Here is a 21085-nt window from a genome sequence, read left to right as displayed (position 1 = left end):
TTAAACCCCACACTCCACATCAAAAACAAACCCCATACCCCGCACCAAAACCTAAACCCCACACTCCACATCAACAACAAAACCCCATACCCCGCAACAAAACCTAAACCCCAAACTCCACACCAAAACCAAAACCCCACACCCCGCACCAAACCTAAAAAACACACTCCGCATCAAAACTTAAACCTGCACCAACACCAAAACCCCACACCTGCACCAAAGACCCAAACTCCACAGCCCTCACCCTGCACCAAAATCCCACTCCCTGCACCAACACCAGAACTAAAACCCCACACCAAAACTCAAACCCGCACCAAAACCCAAACCGCACACCTCACACCCCGCACCAAAACCTGCACCCTACACCCTGCATCAAAACCCAAACCCCATACCTCCCTCCCCACACCGAACCCAAACCCGCATCAAAACCTAAACCCCACACCTCCCTCCCTGCACCAAAACCCAAACCCTCACCAAAACCCAAACCAGCACCCCACACCCTCCAACATATGAGGCAATTAGTAATGGACAATGGCTTTAAACGGCGCTGGGAATCCACCCAGTGACAGCGCACCCCCCCCCCCCTCCCCCGCACGCGCTGAGAGATCTGAAGCTAAAGCACTAATCTAATCGAGCTGCAACATGCAAACAGTTTCCTGCTGAACTGATGTGACTGTGGGTTTTAATGGAACCGCAGGTTCCAGTCATCATTTCAGCACATCCCCACTAACAGAACACTGAAGTGACAGTGTGATTTACATAATAATCAACACACTTTTACTGTCTCTCTCTCTCACACACACACACACACACACACACCCCTTCTGTCTGTCTGTAACCTGACCTATTCGTTTGTCTTATAAATATAAACAAAAAATATATTAATATTCAACATTAATGTATAAAACATTGATGTTTTATTCAAATATCAAGCTATTTAAATGTGTCTAAGAACTCTTTGTCCAACATACCATTTTGGAATAATCCCACCTGACATCACAAACATAGTACTGTTTTTGTTTCAAGGGACTGAAGCTATTAAAATAAATTCACTGTATATTTCTCATATTGTCAACATACTTAAGCTATGGACTATTTAAAACCTTCACAATCTAAAACTCTAGATCAACCTTGTTTTTGTAAAATTCCAATTGTTAAAAAAATACTAAATTTAAGTAATGATTTAAGTAATTCTTGATTGTTTTGATTTCCAAAAGGCTTATAATATTGCTTATAATAGTTAATTTGAAATATCCACAAATACATACAAAAAAGCAGTTTTTTTTAGTAACCCACATATCATAATTTACAAGCAAAAACATGCATTACTATCTTTTGCTGTTTTTTTTATTTTTGACAAAATTTGCGAACTCAAGTTGTTATTTATATTGTGTGAGATAAATATTTCAAAAAGCTTGTAATAAAATATTTTGCCTTCCACTGAACATTTTACAAACACATTATACATACATTATACAGGCAACATTAGTTTCTTTCTTCCTGCTGGAAAGCTGCCACTTTCTAAATATGACAACCATGAAATATACAATAAAATACTGTTTGCAAACAAATCTGTCCAAAGGGTGGAGTGCAAATTACAACTTGTTGTGAGTTTAGCAAGTTCCAGGTGTTGTGCTGAATTCTGCCTCCCTGGCAGAATCAGACTCTCTGCAAGTGCACACATGTCCCGCAGCAGAATGAGTGTAACAGATTCCCCTCAGTTTCTTTTATTTATGCTTATAAACAAGGGTTAATTTACAGTTACAGTAGATACAGAAGTCACCAGCAACAATATTATACTGTATTATTTAGTTTTGAAAAAAAAATACACATACCTGAACACACACAGTTTAAACATCTACTGTACTGAAGTACATGTTATTGGGAGATGTAGTTTGCCAGTTTACCATTAGTTAAAAGCTGACAAAGAGCTGACACGGACAGAGTAAAGACTTCCGGTGGAAAAACAATTGGGTCAGGTGAGATAAAGAAGTGATGAACAGAGGTAGGCAGTTTTTGACCTCATTACGGCCAAAACATGTGGACTGTGCTTTTTTTTTTTTAGATTTATTACTAATTTTCTCTCAGTTTTTCTTAGTAATTTAGCTAGGCCAATTGTCCCACCCATTCAGCTTCTACTCAGCTGTATTGGATGTTTTTGGACTCTATCAACACTCTACTCCTACCACACAATCTGCAGAAACTGTATGAGAATATTTGAGCTTCATTGGATGGATTATCACAGGACTCCATTAGGAACCTCTACAACTCCATGCAGTTGCATTACATATGTGTTACACACCACTTTCGTATATGTAGCTCTATAAATATGACCAAGAACTTTCCATATCAATCCACATTTTTTAACATTTATAGTTTTATTTTAATTATTTATTACTTATCCAGTTATAATAACACTGATCAATATTCATTCATTTTCTATTCTTGGATAAATAACAATACAAAACAATGCATGTGTGGATTGCAGTTTTATCAAATTACCAAATGTTATGAAATTAATAAATAATCCCTAATCAAGTAAATGGTAGAAGGGTGGGTAATTTGTTGTAAATTCTAACCTGCCTATTAGCATCAACACCAGTTACTACAAAATAACTTGTTACATCCAACTTGTGTTGCATGACGTAAGGTTAGCTTTTTGAGTTGGCATTAAAACCTAGACCTTATTTGTTTTAATTAATAGCTGAAATGTGTTCTTTTGAACTAATGAAACACACTAGTCCTACTTTAAAATTTTATAAACATTTTCTAACCTTTAAAAATTGCTTTTATTGCTGTCATTTCTGCCTCTGCAGCGCCCTCACAGGTTCAACTGTGCTATAGGCGAGGATGACAGACACTCACAATATGCAAATCCATCCTCAATACTGTCCCCCTGGTGATGTCCAACCATCTGGTCTCACCGCCCAATTTAGCCCAATCAGCTATCCCTCCTGCCCTGCCTCTAAACCCATCACCCAAGTGTCCCTCCCAAACTTATCCTCTTAGAAGTAGCATTTTTCAATAGGATTTGAGCTGAGGGTGGAGTCAGCTAAAATCAGGGGATTTAGTTACTCTTTAATGTAGATGTGGTTCTGAACATACTATATATATAGAGTCATTTTAAAGACACTAACCATAGACTGGCTATTTAAGCTTGGAAAAATGGTTTAAACGAACATTAGAAGCCTTGTTGTTTATTTCAATGGTGGCTTAATGATGTTATTTCTTTGCCACCCTAGAAATAGCCATCATTCTTTGTGTCAGTGTGTGTGTGTGTGTGTGTATGAGTGTGTTAAGCATGTGTGTGTTGGTCAGCCGGGTGGACAGGCTCTAATAAGAAGCAGGGCGGCAGTGGTGTGGGAGTCAAAGCGAGGTCAGCTGGGGTTAATATCAAAGATGAGTGCAAACCTATCCCTGTGGAACAGACTGCTGGAAAAACATCAGCCTCTGCCACATCAGCTCACCTCCTAAAACTGGGAGTTTTCTCCTGTTAATTAATCCAAGACTCCGCTCCGAGACCTGTTTTTTTTTTCTGCACCCTGCCAAAGAGTTCAAGCCCAAGACCAAGCGCTGCGACACGGCCAAGTCAAACGTTCAGCCTGCAGCCATTCTTTATAGAGACGCTCAAAACATCAATCCAGTGCTGTCCACTTAGATGCAAAATGTTTGTGGTACAGTCAGACGCTTAGGAGCGGGTTTGACGTTTGGGGGGACAAATTTGCTAAAAAGAATCAAAGCCCACACTATAGTGACTTAAAACTTTATTGAGTAATTACAGTTAATCACAAAAAAAAAAAAAAAAAAAAAATATATATATATATATATATATATTTTTTTTTTATTTTGTACTTCTGTTTATTATTAGTTAAATCCAACCAAAGGTCACTTTATATGTCAAGTCCTGGCCTTGTCTCATGTCTCTGTGTGTTTTCCCAATGTGTCCTGTGCTCCTCTGTGTCTCTTGTCTCAGTAGTTTTCCACCACGTGTCTCATTTGTAGCTCCACCCCTTCCCCAGGTGTTCCCAATTCTAGTGTGTTTCCTGTTTGGTTAAATAGATCCCCTGTGCCACTTGTCCCTCGTCGGTCTTTGCACTAACCCCTGTTGTTTGTCTCTTTGTTATTACAGCCTTAGCCCTAGCCCTAGTTCCTTGTTTATATCTTCTTGTTTATTTCTTGTTCCCTTTAGTTCCCTGTTTTGTGTTTATCTGTTCATTTCTAGTTCTCTGTTATTTTCCTTTGTTTTCTCCTTGCCCTGTTTAGTTTATTCATTCTTGTCTAGTTTAGTTATTCCCTGTCTAGTTTAGATTCTTGTTGTTTTCCTTGTATATATCCCTGCCCTGTTTAGTTTTGTTTTATCCTCGGTTATTCCTGTTAGTTTCTAGTTTCTTGTTTATTCCTTGTTTATGTTTTTAGTTCTGTTTAGTTCTTCGTTTATTAGCCTCCCTCTTTGTTTATTATTATTATCTCTAGTTTTGGTTTATTTCGTTGTTACGTGTTTACTTGTCTCTTTGTTTATCTTTGTTATTTATTTATTAAATTATTCATTTCGCCCTTACCTACTCTTGCGTCCGCTTTCTTTGTCTCCCTGCCTGGGTCAACCATGACATTATAACCTAAATGTGTTACTTCACATTACATTTACTGTTGTTAAAAAAATATGCGTGCAATTATATACATATATGATCAGTAAACCATTATTATTAATATTATTATTATAACTATTTTCATAATTATGTATTGGCATCTTAATTCTGTTGTATATTTACATTTTCTCCACTCTTTTTTTAAAAACTCAGTAGCGTTGAGTCCAGTGTTTTTTAATTTTGTCTACTGAAAGCACTTCTTTCTATGGGATCCTTTTATTAAAAGATTGTAACATTACGTTTCATAGAGATTTTTTGCAGCAGCTAATATAAACGTTAGATAACCCAAATCCTCGCAGTCTGTTAGCAGAACAAGACATTATCCAGAAGTCGTTTTTATTGCAGTATATTGTCATTGTTGCGATTCACTACTCTCATCAATGATCTCACGTGTAAAGCCGGTGTTGTGCTGAAATCTGCACCCCCGCCAGGAAAAGCACCCCTCTCGAGAGAGCACACCCATGTCTTCTTGAAAAAAGCAGAGATAATTGCTTTAGCCATAGACTGTGTATAGCTAGACAGAGCATTATCTCTCAAAAGTGAAGCCACCACAGGTCGGGTGCCCCCTGCTGTTTGGTTGCTGTGTAACCCCACCCATCCCCATAGGTTTCAATAGCAAAACAGACAACTTTCAATCATGTTTTTTTCCAATATACTGTAATTCTACATCCATTATTTAAATGTAACAGCTAGTGTAACCTCTGTTTATATTGTTACATTTTTATGCCGGGGTGGGACCAATGACTGAATGGGTGGGACCATAGACTGTCTGAGCTCTGTGGAGGCAGCCCTCAGGGGCGGGGTTATTTAAATTAGTAGGCTGTCTCTCCACAGTCTTTCTCCCTCCTCTGGTCTCTACTGCGCAGAATCGGGTGTCAGGATCGCCAACATGGTGGAAGATTTTGGCTTCATTTTCATTGAATGAATGGGAACGGCGACACTGCGTCCATCTTTTTTACAGTCTCTGGCTTTAACTAACTTTAACTAGAAATGCACTTCCAAGAAAATTAAATAAAAGTTTCTTTTAAAACAATTTCTGCGATATAATTTTTGGGGGGCATATCCACCTATTTCTGATATTCCCAAGTTCCTATGCCAATGGATACAGTTGATAATTTGTCTGTAATTATGGGGACATGAGGTGATGATAGGCATTACATTTTCACTTTTTATTCTAGCCAGTGACAATCACTATTGCAAATTTACTATAAAAAATTCTAAAATCCTAGTTTGCATCGACACAGAAAAGACAGAGTTCATGTTTGCCAAGTAAGAAGGAATGGCTTGAACATTTCAAGAACACTGTGACTTTTCCTTTCACTGCTTTCAGTGTTTTTCATGAAAAACACTGCTGGTAAGAAATGGATACATATTTATTTCCCTAGCTGTTTATTGAAAACTATGTGAAAAGCATGCCAAAAATATACAAGGTTAACCATAAGTAAAATATGATAATAAATTTATTATAGGTCTTCTGGAAATCCTCATGTGGCGACTCTCAGAAACATCCACTTGGTTAGGAAAGCCGCAATGTGAAAGACAGTAAAAAAGCATATAAAAATAAAGACAGATGTGGAAGTCCAGCATTTTTTTTTTGCTCGAGTGAGACTAAGGCTGTAGCGATGAGCTCGTCTAGACGGCTTATTATATAAAATACTGGCACTGTCATGCGTGACATACAATCATGTCAGAGCTGAGTCAAAACCTCGTCCTAATTTCTGTTGCAGGGAAGCCAGGATAGCTATGATATCCAGATTTATTATACACTCGATTCGGTTGTAACGTGGTGACTTTGGTTAGATCTTTGGATGCTTGTCTCCTTCGTTAGTGCCTCCCTGACAGCATTCACACCAGACCATGCTTTACCCCTCCCTGCCTCTTCTACTGTACCTGATAATGAATAACCCTCTGCTCCATGCTGCTTCACAATTCTTCAAAGAAAAAGAAAAGTCCTACTGTTGATCATATTGTTCTTAGTTTTTGGCCTTCAGATACACACATATGACATCTACCAGCCCTGGCATGAATGAATATATGAAATGTGTAATGGGATGTGAAGTGAAGGCCAATGAACACATTCAGCTTGTCATATGAGAATTTCATGGTGTGCTTCTACTCAAAGTGTTGGTTAGCCACAGGTTTAGCATAAAGGCGGTTTTGTGGGCGAACAGCAAAAACCAAACAAAAGAACAAAGTTTGCAGGAGGTGCCAGGACACACACTTTGGGAGCCTCTTAGCAGACCTAAATATAACTCATTTTAACACACATAGGAAAAATTCATTCAAGTTATTTATTAATTTAGTGGATTTTATTCAAATGCAAACCTGAACAAACAAGCAGGAACGTCAGCCTTTTCAGTTTGAATTACAACAGACTATTTTTACATGTTACATTTTTGCATTTTCATATTTCATATTTCCGTGGACAGAGACAGTAAGATATGGAGAACATCCAGCACTACAACTCCATATTATGAGGTTAAGCAAAATAACAATATGTTTTTGTAAAGAAATTACAACACATGTTGAACTCTCTGGGGTCTTGGGTTCAATTCCATATCTGATTTCCTCTCACAGATCAGCAATTTTAGTAAAATATGTCATGTAGCAGAGGAACACAGTGATATATTTAAAAAGTGAAATAAAGTTAAAAGAATTTACAGAAAGTGTGCAATTTAATCTTAATTTGGGCATTCTTGTCATTTTATTGATTTGAATAACTTTAGCACTAATTATTGGAACAAGAATTCTGTTTGGTAAGCTCATTGACCCTTAACCTACATACACAGGTGAATCCAATTATAAAAAAGGGTTAAGGGGAGCCTCAAAACAAATCTCAAATGACATGAAAATTAACAAAAAGATTGTTCAACATCATGGTTTAAAGAAAAGATATAAAAGAGATTTCAGCTGTCAGTTTCCACTGTGAAAAACATAGTGAGGAAATTGAATATCTCAGGCATAATTCTAGTTAAGGTCTGAAGTGGCAGAACAAGAAAAATCTCAGATAATCAGAGGAGAAGGATGGTGAGAACAGTCATACTCAACCCACAGACCTCCAGAGCTCCAAAGACCTACATCATCATCTTGCTGCAGATGGAGTCACTGTACGTCGTTTAACTATTCAGGCACTTTACACAAGGAGAGTCTGTATGGGAGAGTAATTAATGCAAAAGAAGCCTTTTCTGAGCACACGCCACAAACAGAGTCATTTGAGGTATGCTAAAGCTAAAGCACATTTGGACAAGCCAGCTTCAATTTGGAATAAGGTGCTGTGGACTGATTAATCTAAAAATGAGTTATTTGGAGGGCGGTATGCATGACGGAAAAAGAACAAAGCATTCCAAGACGAACACTTTACTGCTCCCCACAGTAAAATTTAGTCTAATCTTGTTAAAGTTGAGGGTCGCATGAATTTCAGTCAATATCAGCAGATTATTGAGAAAATGTTCAAGAATCAGTTGACAAAGTGCATTAGGGCTGGATACTTCAAGAAGACAATGACCCTAAACATAAACACTGCTCAAAATCTACTAAAGCATTCATGCAGAGGAACAAGTACAACATTCTGGAATGATCATCTCATCTCAGTCCCCAGACCTGAATATTACTGAAAATCTGTGGTGTGAATCAACATTGTGAAATGTATCATGGATCCTTCATAACTTCAGTTTGTGGGTCAAACGATTCTGCTTTACATGGAGAGGGAGCTGAAGTGAGTATACCCCATCAGCTGTTACATGTCAACCTATCAGCACTCGAGGGACTGGAAGAAAGAGCCCCGCTACCAATCCCCATTAAGTAATCCTTCAGCGCTTCAGTCCCATTGGGCATTCATGCTCCAGTAACGTGAGTGGCCAGCAGGTTTCCCGAGCTGATTAGTTTATTGTTTCAGAGCGTGACTCCTCCTGCTGAGATGATTAACAGTGTGAGATTGGTTTGAGCACAAGTCGTGCTGAAACGCACTCACCCCTTTCACATCACTCATTAACTCAATTAGGCCCCCATGACATCACCCATAAAGGTAGACTCGCTCCCAAACGCTAAAGATGGGTGACACCTGTCTGGTTTCTGTGGTAGAGCCGTGTGATGCCACCTTAACAGGCTGCAATTAGATTAAATTAAGCATTTACTGAGCATTTTAATGTGTAAATACATATGTCTGTGTGTGATCTCAAATCAGAAAAGTTAATACAAATAAGAAAATGAAGTGTTTCCTACATTTACTTTGACTTTTATTTGATTGCAGACAGTGTGAACCCAAGATTTGTCATGTTTTGTCTGCCCATCTTCAAGTCGTTTGTTAATTTACATTAATGTCTGCATTTCAGGCCTGCATTTGACAAGCCTAAGCTAAACACACAACCTCCGATCCCACAGGTGGCAACGCATCGTCATTTAACAAACCGGACAATGGATATCCAGTGGAGTAAAACAGTGTTTGCCATTTCATAATTTCTATTTTTTGCATGTTTGTCACACTTATATGTTTTAGACTATAAACAACAATTTAAAATTGTATTCAAAGGCAACACAAGTAAACACAAAATGCAGTTAGCCCCCCTTACTCTGGTTTACCACACCTGAGTTAAATTTTTCTAGCCAAACCCAAGCTTGATTCCTGCCTCTCCAGTTTTCAATTAATAAATCACCTAAATAGGACCTGCTTGACAAAGAAAAGTAGATCAAAAGATACTCAAATGCTAGACAATATCATGCCAATATCCCAAAAAATGAGGATCAAATAAGAAAGAAGACCTGAAAATCTTGCTGTGATAAATGGAACCATCAGTTCTGCTGTTCTATCGAGTTGTGCTACCCTTGTGCCTCTTTTCCTAGAGGTCGATAACCAGAAAGTAAAAAATCCATCCCAGGGTTTTGTACCAACTGCTTGGGTGGCTCTGCTGCCCACCTCTAGCTTTTACTGATAACTTAGTTTAGTTTTTCCTGGGTGCATTGTACAATCTGGACTCACAGTCATCGTTTGCTTGAGTGTAACAACCTTTTTAAAAAAGTACTAAACAATATCATTAAAAAATATATCTATATATATATCTATATATAAATGTTTTTTAAATCACCTATATTGCCCTAACTTTACGCTGATACAGCAATTTAGGCTATTGAAATATCATGTCGTCACTTCTACTGGCAGCATGTTCTAATCATTTGTATTTTAACAGATAAACATACACTTGGGAAGCACGATTTGACAGGGTAACAGAACTTGATAGAACACCGCTGTCTACCAAAAAAAATTAAAATCCAAATCTGTTCGTGACCTCAAGCTAAAACAAACTTGGGTTCTGCAGCAGGACAATGATCCAAAACACACCAGCAAGTCCACCTCTAAATAGCTGAAGAAAAACGAAATGAAGACTTTGAAGTGGCTTAGTCAAAGTCCTGACCTGAATCCAATTGAGATGCTGTGGCATGACCTTAAAAAGGTGGTTCATGCTTGAAAATCCTCTTCTGGAAATTCTGCAAAGATGAGTGGAGCCAGAATTCCCCCACAGCGCTGAGAAAGACTCATTACAAGTTCATATTTTTTTTCTCCTTTAATAATGAAAATCATCTTTAAAACCAGCATTTTGTGTTTACTTATGTTAACTAATATTTACATTAGTTTGATGATCTGAAACATTTAATAGTGACAAACATGCACAAAAAAAAAGAAATCATGAAGAGGAAAACACTTTTTCACACCACTGTATACTGTATATTGGTATTTACTGATAAATGGTAAACAGTAAATGATGGGGGTTGTATTTGTGACTTTAGAAGGTGGTCCTTTAGAAGGTTCCTCACACTCACACATTAATTCTTTTGGAGGAGACTGAAGTGAGGGCAGGGAGCTCAGAGAAAGAAGGAGTTCTAGTAGATTTTGCTTGTTATCGGAAGTCAGTCCCCTTCTCTGATGATTGGAAGCAGTAAAAAAGGAGGAGGCAAGGTGGTGGAGTATTAGGATGAAACAGTATAGATTGTATTTATAGGATGGTAGATTGAGAAAATGGGCCTTGGGAATGTTCCTCTTCTCAAAAATATTGTGGCCTTTGCATTTGACCATGTCATAGCTTTGGTTTTTGGCCAGTTGGCTTGAAGTAAGTCAATTTTTAGGCCTAAAAAACTTTTATGTAACAGTATTGTGAATTTGGACAAATTTACAGCACTGTTTTGATAATGCTAGAGGACACAACCATTTTTAAGGTTGTCTTATTACTCTGTTTTGTCAGGGTAAATACATTTTTTTCTTTATTCTTGTTCAACTTCTCTGAACAAATTGCCGCCAAAGTAAAAGTCCCAAAGAAAACATCAACATATCTTTCACTCTGTTAAGCAACTACAGCCAAGATGACCCAGTACTGATGTTCAGCTTTATGGTTCAGTGAAGAATGTCTATTGTTTCATGGCTTGTTTGATCACATAGTCTTGGCTGCACTGAATACTTCATTTCTGTGATTGGTGGGCAATATCTCTGTCTACATCATGCGCAGCGTGATGTGGTTTGATTTTCCGAACATAGATTAAGTCTAAATGACATGCAAAAGAGGCTGAATAAGCTTTACGTTAATATCTACATTCTTAAATCAAATTAGATATAATCAAGCCCAGTTTACAATTTATTCTTGTTATTTAATGCATTGCATCAATGAATAAAAGCAGTGCAGGGGTGTAACGATACAATATGTTGTGTTTTTTTACTTCAATAACACAGCAAATAAGAGAAATGACAGCATTCATATTTCTTTGCTTTTTGGTGGAAGGGTGGGTATGATTGCCAAAACAATTCGGAAGCACCTGGAAAAATACATTTAAATCCACCCAGATGATTTTAAATGAAGAACTTCAGGCATAATCTTTTAAAGGATATCATGAAGTCTTGTTTGTAAGGAACAGTGAAAACCTTTCCACCTAATCTCCACAAATCACAGTGCATGCTGTTTCATACTCCCACTGTAAAAGCTAAAAGCTCTGTAGCTCAATTAAACACCATGTACCATGTATAGTCAGTAGTCCATACTAAAAATGAATAAGGCTATATAGACTGACTAGTTATCAGCAACAAGTTCAAAAGCCAGGGTCTGTCATGGTATGACTTCTGTATGACAGGAATAATATCTATAACATATAACATATTGAGATCTTAGAGCCAAGTGTGATACTTTATGATGGCATGGACTGGGAAGTCCAAACATTTTTTTAACAAAACAATGCACAAACACACACTGCACACAATATAAAGGCATGGCTGTTGAAGAAGAGGGTACAGGTCCCCAGTAGAGAATGTGTGGAGAATTTTGAAATAGAACCCATACTGTTTTACTTGAGTCATGTTTGCAGGACAAAAGAGACAAAAAACCAACAAACACCTGAAACTGTTATAAAATATTTTGTACCATAAAGATCAAACTGAAATTTAATGGATTCTGGAGGACAGCATATCTTTTTTGTACATTTTTAGTTTACTACATAATTTAAACAGACAAACTGCAAACTGTCCCTTACACTGTGGCAAAATTTATTGATGAACTGACCAATAGAAACTCTTCAAAATGACCTAAAATAAACTCTTTTTGCACTGACTTCCAGTGAAAGTTTACAAGTTTTTTTTTTTCTCTCCTGTAAAGTTGCTGTTTTGGAGATAAGTGTTTTTCATTGGACAGCGACACAATTCCAGCTCTGCTAAGTGACATTACGTATATAATGTACTTAAAGTTTTCACCTAATCACAGTGACACAGTTATATGTATTTCTCTTAATCTAGAAATCTGTACAGTACAACATAAATAATCTAAAGTACAAACCTGGGACCCACTGTAGAACATGGTGAGGATGGGAGAGGGAGTTGGTGCTCTCTACAGTTACTCTGTAGAACATGGTGAGGATGAGAGTAGGAGATGAGGTCCACCACAGACAGTTGTATCAGTTGTACAGTTATGAGACAGCAGATTGAACAGCAGTGGACTGAGCACAAAACTCTGGGGGGCATCAGTGCTCAGTATGGTGGTGGTCCTGAAGATGTTGCTGATGCAAGGTTTTAGGTGCAAGTTAGACGATCATCCATGATCCAAATTGCCTTCAGAAGTCATATAATTAGTTAATAGAGTCCAGCGGTGTGTAATTTAGTCTCAGTATAAATACTCCTGTTCTGTGAAGGCATCAGTGGTTTGTTAGAGATCACAAGTGAACAAACTGCATTATGAAGACCATGAAAACTCACCAGGCAAATCAGAGATACAGTTTTGTAGATGTTTAAAGCAGGGTTAAGTCATAAAACATATCCCAAGTTTTGAGCATCCCAATGACCACTGTACAATACATAATCCAAAAATGGAACTGCAAACCTACCAATATATTACCATCCACCCAAACTAACAGATTGACCCAGGAGAACTCAATATGTCAGAAAGGCAGCCAAAGGGCCCATGGTCACTCTGGAGGAGCTGCAGAAATCCACAGCTCAGGTGGCAGAATCTGTCCACAAGACAACTGTAAGTCATGCAGTCCACAAATCTGGTCTTATACATTGTTCTCTACCACTCTGCTGTTTTTTCTGTTCCATTCTTTATGCAGTGTGTTAGCTCTGTCATATTATTATTATATTTGGAGGCCTCAAATGTCTCTCTTTTTTCTTGTTAATCCATAGCATCTGAGATCTGTACTCTGACTTGGCCACTCCAAAAAGGCAAATGTGATTTTTCTTAAGCTATTCTGTTGTAGACTTGCTCCAGTGTGTTGGGTGTTTTGGGTTATGGGACATGAAGAGGAAAGAACAAGGTTTCAATGATTTGTTGAAAATATTTGTGAGTTTTTGTGTCATATTTGATCTTAACACATCTTCTTACACTTTCTTACTGTCTCCTGAAAAGCCCTCCAAGGTTGCATAGAAATTTTTTAAACCAAATGAATATCAAAATCATCATTGGCAAAGGTGTAAAGGTGAGTAAAGAACTTGCACAGTCCATATACAGCTCTGAAAAAAAATGATAAGTTTCTTTGATTTTTCCAAATCAAGGAAGATGGATGATCACAAGCCATCAAACCAAGCTGAACTGCTTGAATGTTTTGCACCAGGAGTAAAGGCATAAAGTTATCCAAAAGCATTGTGTAAGACTGGTGGAGGAGAACATACCAAGATGTATGAAAACTGTGATTAAAAACCAGGATTATTCCACAAAATATTGATTAGTGAATATATAATTCACTATAATTCACATATAATTATGAACTTGTTTTCATATTTTTTTATTTGGGAGAAATGTTGTCTGTAGTTTATAGAATAAAACAACAATGCTCATTTTATAAACATAACCATATTAGAGCTGTATATTCTCTATATGCATAAAATACATAAAATGTGCAATTAACCATGCCTACATTATATATAACCATAACCAGAACATATATTATCCAAATATAAAACCCATCACTTAATACGGTTTCTTAAAATAGACCACATTTAAATAGTCCGTCTCTTTATATATAAAATATCAAAGTGCAGAATTAGATGTAAATGAAAGGACGTCTGTATGTTTTTTAGCTTTCCTGGAAAAGTGTAAATGCTAAACGCAGACCTGCCTGTAACCACAAACCGTGTTTTTGTTATTCTCGTATAGAAGCCTGTGCCGGTAAGAAGGCCGGCCTAGTGCACATGCTATTTGCTTAAACAACAAGACAGAAACTCTATAAGGGAAACTTCTATAAGCTTCAGCAGTCATTCTTAATAATTTATGAGGAATTTAGGTTGTTTCTGCAGTGTACTCACAGCAGTCTCTTCTATTACCATTCATCTACACACAGACTGAAAAGACAGAGCGCTGGCCTCTCACCAGACGAGTGTATGTTCAGAGAAAGAGACAGATAGAAATAGAAAGAGGAAGAGAGAAAGAGAAAGAGAGAGAACTCAATGCTCTCAGAGATGTCAGGAGGCATGAAATGACACGCAGTGCCTTCAAAGCAGCCAGTCACCAGTGAGAGGAGTTTGTGGGCAGCTGGATTCGGCTCCAGGCGATCGGGGACTCATTCCAGCAGGGCTCGCAGGCCCACTATCTGTCGAGGCTTGCAGTCTTCACCTAGCCTCCTCTACCTCCTCCCCGAGGCCAGTGCCAGCGTATTATTTTCAGCAGTGAGAAATGTATCGAGCATGTTACCCCTGCTAATGATTGACACAAACAGCCAGGCAAATTAGAGGAAGGATTTAGGGCAACAGTAATCTGCTGTGATGATTTTCAGTAGGGTGATTTAGAGTTGCAGTGGGTAAAATTCACAATACATGCTAGGCAGCAGTGATAGCATAGTTTACTATGCACAGATTACTGATTACTCCTTTAAAAGTTACTTACAAGTTACGGTAACACTTTATAAAACAGCCGGTGTAACTTCTCTGGATGAACCAGTACATTCAGAATACTTACTGGCTCCTACAGGTACTTTTACTTTAGGTATAAATAAAGTACAACCAGGAGCAAGAGTGTAACAACTAGGTAACTTTCTGAAACTTACCTTGTAACACTTATGGTGTAACTGTTCTCTATGAATGAGTGTTTTTAAAAAATACTTATAGGGTCCTCCTCGTACTTAAATGTAGATACAAATAAAGAATATGAGAACCTGCATTTTCCCTAAACTTGTGGTGCAATTTTCATATAAAATGATAAAATATAATAATTTTGCCCTCTGTTCATGGCAGTTATGAAGAATTCATTCCAGTCACACTCCAGAGAATTATTATTTTAATTTTTTTTTTTAAAAAGAGTTTTAAAAAAAAGATGAGAATCTGATTTATGCTTTTAAAACTGTCGAGGGCGGAGCAGCTAAAAACAGTCAGGGTGAAGCTGGAAGAAAACGTATAGTTTGTAATGTCAAGATTAAAATACAATAATATTTATATATCTTTAAAAACACCATCAGGAATGCTGAGATTTTTAAGAAAATATATTTATTAATAAACAGAAATCACAAGGTTTTATATTAATGGTTAATTAACCCACACCTCACCTGATTTTTACTGTTGTTACTCTATAAGTACACGGTATATACTTAGTAATTACTCAGAAACAACAGAGAGCCGCGGGCTGTATTATGTAGTGTACAGTGTTTTACTGTTCTTAATACACAGTACTTACTCAGTAATTACTCATAAACAACAGAGAGCTGCGGGCTTTATTATGTAGTGTACAGTGTTTTACTGTTCTTACTCTCTAAATACACAGTACTTACTCAGTAATTACTCATAAACAACAGAGAGCCGAGGGCTGTGTTATGTAGTGTACAGTGTTTTACTGTTCTTACTCTCTAAATACACAGTACTTACTCAGTAATTACTCATAAACAACAGAGAGCTGCGGGCTGTATTATGTAGTGTACAGTGTTTTACTGTTCTTACTCTCTAAATACACAGTACTTACTCAGTAATTACTCAGAAACAACAGAGAGCCGCGGGCTGTATTATGTAGTGTACAGTGTTTTACCATTCTTACTCTGTAAGTACACAGTACACAGTACTTACCCTCTAAAACGGGGGCTGTATTATAAAGAGTTACCCAAGTTACTTTATTAGTAACATTTAACAGTTATTAACAACACCCCTCCCCCCAAACATACACAGACACACACACACCCTCGCTACATAAAAATAACAGTTTTGCCACATCTCACTTTACTGGAAGCTTCACTCCACCTATGGGACTTGTTCAAGTGGTAAGTGTGCCGCTGCGACTCCAAAAAATTCTTCAAATTTGACGTTTCGAAGTTTTTAAAACTAGGTAGCACTTTGTCGCCAACCAGCCTTGATATTGTCAACTTTAGCTGATACAAACTCAAAATAGTGTCTGTACTTTCAGCTAGAAAATGTGCGTCTCTCTCTTCTCCCTCCGTGTGTGTGCAGGGTTGCCAGGTCCAACCAAAACATCCAGCCCAAAGTCAGTCTAAAACCAACGCTTCAGAAGTTTAACTAGCCCAAAATATATCTCTGTATAGCAAAACAACTATAAGTATAACTATAAACTTTTGTTTTGTATTTTGTTTATAAAGGATTTATTACCAGTATTGCTATTTATCTTAAAGTTATCAATAATATCATAACATTAGTGTTTTATTAGTTCTTTTAAAACAGTTTTATATCCCAATCAAGAACATTTAATAGTAGCATAATTAGCAAATAAACTTAGTTTTACTTACTCTTTTCTGTTCTTGTCCCTCCTGAACTCTCTTCTCTCCTCTTTAACATTTTTTTACGCCATTGCCTTGTGATTTCTGGTCACATTGTGATTTTTTAGTGTTTTTAGTGGCTGTGTTAATTTTTTAAAGTAGCCCAAAACCCCCAGTGTGTGTGTGTTCAGCCTGAGTGCTAGTTTTAGCCTGTTAGCTTGTTAGCTCGCTAGCCTGGCTGACTACATAGGTCTTTCTCGTTTATCCTTTCAAGGCTTCCAGTTGGACGCTACAATATCTTTTTACTAAAGAAAACGACAAGAAAGTAACATAGTGACTTGAATAAGTAACTTTAATCTGATTCTTGAATTGGAAATAGTACCGTGTTAGATTACTCTTAATCTAAAAAAATAAAAATAAAAAATGGTCAGATTAGAGTAACTTACATGGCAGGCCTATATCTGTGCTACCGAAGATCTAAAAATCCTATAAATTTCAAGAAGGTGATCATTAAGCTTTAAAACTTTATTACTAAGGTTTTTTTCACTAAAATGAAATGATAAAAAGTAGCAACATAGCAAAATAGCTGATGTAAAGAAAGAAACCGCCATCCTTCCTGACTCCACTGCACATTAACGAACCCTCACATAAAGTCCAGGAAATCCATAAAGGAGTCTACACATTCATAACGTTTGGTGAAGCACACATCATCAAACCAGCATTAACATAAACTCGAAACACAGGCGGTAAACGGGCAATTTAACATAAGTGCCATTCATTTTCCTGCTGGGTGGTTAGCGTTTAGCGCTAGCATGGCGGTTCTCTCTTGTCAGCAGAGGAAGTGAGCAGTGGTGTTCAGCTGGGAGGAGGGGGGGAACCTGTCTGATGACAAACTGAGGGAAAAGAGGGAGGGAAAAGCAGGGAAAGGCCAGCCACCCTACCTGGGTGCCCGGGCCTAGCCTTCCTCACTTTGAAATTTAAGCTGCTAAACACACTAACGAACATATACACACACTCACACTGGCCCATACATCAACGCAGACACATGCTGACACACAGGCACACTGCTGCAGCCGGATGAGGGCTCTCGCAAACACATCAACGCATGAGCCGGTGGACACATGAAACCCCTTTCCACTGGACTGGAGGGTAGAGGGCACGGTCCGGCACTGGGTGATGGCAGCCGTACTCTCCCTATCCTCCTCCACCAAACACTGAGCCTCTGTTTCTGTTTCAGAGCGGTAGACCGGTGAAGGCGTAACAGAGATGGTGTGGCGTGTGTGTGTAAGTTTGTACGATATGTGTGCACATTGTCTGTGGTGGACAGTACCTCTGTTAACTGTACAATACTGTTGAAAGATGCAATAAAGACACAGCTTAACAATGCTGACCACACTTTAACACTGGATCTATAAACACAGTTTGAGAACAAATGTGAGGGGAGGCAGATTGGACAGATGCAGCACACCAAAATAATTTTACCAAATTAAAGAAAATCAAAAAGGAGATGGATGATCACAAGCCATCAAACCAAGCTGAACTGCTTGGAATTTTGGACCAGGAGTGGCATAAAGTTGTACAAAAACAGTGTGTAAGACTGGTGGAGGAGAACATGCTAAGATGCACGAAAACTGTGATTAAAAACCAGGGTTATTCCAACAAATATTGATTTCTGAACTCTTAAAACTTTATGAATATGAACTTGTTTTCTTTGCATTATTTGAGGTCTGAAAGCTCTGCATCTTTATTTTTTTATATTTCAGCCATTTTTCATTTTCTGCAAATAAATGCTCTAAATGACAATATTTTTATTTGGAATTTGTAATATGAGAGATTTGTTGTCTGTAGTTTATAGAATAAAACAACAATGTTCATTTTATTCAAACATATATCTATAAATAGCAAAAACAGAGAAACTGATTCAGAAACTGGAGTGGTCTCTTAATCACACATATTCTGTTTTGTACACAAAAGAAATGCCATACAGAGGCCTTTCGTCTCCTGCTGATTAGGTTACCTGACACAGACCCAGAAGATCAGTCCAGTTAATCTCAAAATCTGTCTTTGTTAAGCAGAATCAGGAGACATAGGGTGTGCAGCAAATGCTACAATTAACCTTCCCACTCCTCAGTCGTAAAACTTGTCCTTTTCTCTCTGAAGCACCCGGAGAGTTAATTATTAACTCTGACATTTGGGAGGATACACCAAAAATCGAGATGCACTAACCTTTGTAGAACGGAGGATCTGTTCATTTAAGCCTCCATGGAGACATTTAAGAGCTCATAATAAAACTGTCAATAGGCAGACAAGGGACAGATGGGCGAACAAGCCACCTGAACATTCATCACTGAGACGTCAGGCACTAGCAGGGTCAAGACCTCCGATTGACTGAATGCCATAACACCATACTTCCATTATGAGTGAGTGACCTGAACACAGAAATGTAGCTAATGACTGAAATGGATAAAATATATCAAATCCTCTGAGGCTGAGTATGATCATTACCTGCCTGACAAGCAGCTGAATTGAAAATGTTTTGAAACGTTGCTAAAGGAGACTGCATTGATGCTACATATTATATTTATATTAAATATGTATTTACTGTATTAGTTGTGTATATTTTGGGTGTATATTCCTTGAACACACCTCAATATTCTCCAAAAGAGGGTGATAAAGGACACACACAGACTGGACATTTGTCTTTGTGTTTTTCATACATGGACTGATAATGACTGATTTACAGTAAATATAAAAAATAATACAGTTAAAAAACTAAAATTAAACAAATGGGCCATTCCACCAAATGGGTGCCATTTGCTTGTTGTAACTCTTCCAAATTAAACTTACTTTTCTTCTTTTTTCAACTCTGAATCTAATAACTCATGCATTTAACTATTCAAAACATGTACTGGTCAATTCCAGGCAGCTGTACTCAATTTTTAGAAGATGGTTAGATTTTTCTACTTTAATTTTCTTATTTCTGTTTATTTTACAGAAACGATTGATTGCATGTTCAAATAATTTATATTCATTACAAAAAAATCACTATATATACAATATATCCATACACATTGTATTTGTCTAAAATACGCAAAGCTATTTTTATCTTTTCAAGAAGATCCAAACCTGAAATTTATCAAATGTATTATCATTTTAATTTATTAAACAAATGGATAAATGATGAACCAAACAGAATTGGAAAAAGTGGTTTACATTACCTAATATTCACATTAATACATCAATAACCCTGGGAACAATACTCATTCCTGTTACTGGAGCTCATTCCTGTTACTGGAGCTCACTCCTGTTACTGGAACTCTTCTCCTGTTACTGGCACTCATTCATGTTACTAGCAATCACTCCTGTTACTGGAGCTCACTCCTGTTACTGGAACTCACTCCTGTTACTGGCACTCATTGCTGTTACTTGCAATCACTCCTGTTACTGGAACTCACTCCTGTTACTGGCACTCATTGCTGTTACTTGCAATCACTCCTGTTACTGGAACTCACTCCTGTTACTGGAACTCACTCCTGTTACTGGCACTCATTGCTGTTACTAGCACTAACTCCTGCTAGTGGAACTCACTCCTGTTACTGGCACTCATTCCTGTTACTAGCAATCACTCCTGTTACTGGAACTCATTCCTGTTACTGGAACTCACTCCTGTTACTGGCACTCATTCATGTTACTATAACTCACTACTGTTACTGTTTATGTTATGAGTAACAGGACTGAAAGTAACACAAGTTTTTATCATACAATAAGCAAAAACATGAAAAATAGCTAAATGGCTATGCTAACAGCATGAGGACACTGATCGAATTCTAGTGATTTTCCCAAAATTTGTATTTTAAAAATAAAAAACAAGATCCAAGAATTAATTTAGGTAACAGAAATGAGTATTGAGATTGGCCTCCTCATTCATAGTTACAATAAGATAAAAATATACAGAAAAACAAATAAGGGAACTTAATTTTGGTCTTCCCATGATCTTCAGAAGAACCAGCTGATGTCACTTTCTGTTGTAGATGTGACTTGTTGTAGAATGTTCCAGATGTTTCAGATGGGGTAATTTATTATGGTAACAGGACAGAGTGAAACCCAGGGACACAACTAAAATGTGTATTTTAACTTAAATATTATGCATTTCTTATGAAAAATATATATTTTTAAAACATAGATGGGATTTGGAGCCAAACAACAACAATGCAAAAACAATTACATCTCTAAAGGATTGTAATAATTATATTTCATGGTAAAGTTTATAGGTAGAGAGTGGGGGACAG

Source organism: Astyanax mexicanus, chromosome 12 (genome assembly GCF_023375975.1).
Source record: "Astyanax mexicanus isolate ESR-SI-001 chromosome 12, AstMex3_surface, whole genome shotgun sequence".
Classification (NCBI taxonomy): Eukaryota; Metazoa; Chordata; class Actinopteri; order Characiformes; family Acestrorhamphidae; genus Astyanax; species Astyanax mexicanus.
Note: the sequence above shows the minus strand (reverse complement) of the source record.